The sequence below is a fragment of the Gekko japonicus genome, unplaced genomic scaffold, assembly GCF_001447785.1.
Source record: "Gekko japonicus isolate JY-2015 unplaced genomic scaffold, Gekko_japonicus_V1.1 scaffold5161, whole genome shotgun sequence".
NCBI classification, from domain to species: domain Eukaryota; kingdom Metazoa; phylum Chordata; class Lepidosauria; order Squamata; family Gekkonidae; genus Gekko; species Gekko japonicus.
In genome coordinates, this window is record NW_015169337.1 from 50947 (window position 1) to 51465 (window position 519).

At 45.9% G+C, this 519-nt stretch overlaps 1 protein-coding gene across 1 annotated transcript in view; it reads right to left on the reverse strand.

Moving 5' to 3' along the window:
- Positions 1 to 519, reverse strand: part of ALG8 (ALG8, alpha-1,3-glucosyltransferase) — a gene marked incomplete at its 5' end in the record, with an annotated part of 16071 nt that overhangs the window by 6154 nt on the left and 9398 nt on the right. The gene's annotated exons all lie outside the window — the stretch shown is intronic.

The following is a 519-nucleotide window of genomic DNA, read 5'->3' on the forward strand; positions in this document are numbered from 1 at the left end:
AAACCCGGTTCTCCCAGATTAGAGTCCGCACTCCTAACCAATGCTTCCTCTAAGCTGTGGAGTCTTGTGAGCAAAAATTCTACTTTGTGAGCTACCGGCATTAAAGTTGTGAGCAAGCTATTTGGCTACTGCATAGATTAGTTTGCTCTGGAGCCATCCTTCCTGAGCTAAGACAAAAATTTGTGAGCTGGAGGTTAAAAAAACTGTGAGCTAGCTCACACTAACTCAGCTTAGAGGGAACACCGCTCCTAACCACTACACCAAACTGGTGAAGTTACGGAGATACTTTAGCAATAAGCAGCACGGCCTTTGGAATACTTGTTTAACCATACTGAATATTCCTCTCTTTGATTTAGAAGAAGAAGAGAGAGAAGAGATTGGATTGATACCCCACCCTTCACTACCCAAAGGAGTCTCAGAGCGGCTTACAAACTCCTTTCCCTTCCCCTCCCCACAACAGACACCCTGTGAGGTGGGTGGGGCTGAGAGAGCTCTGACAGAAACTGCCCTTTTTCAAGA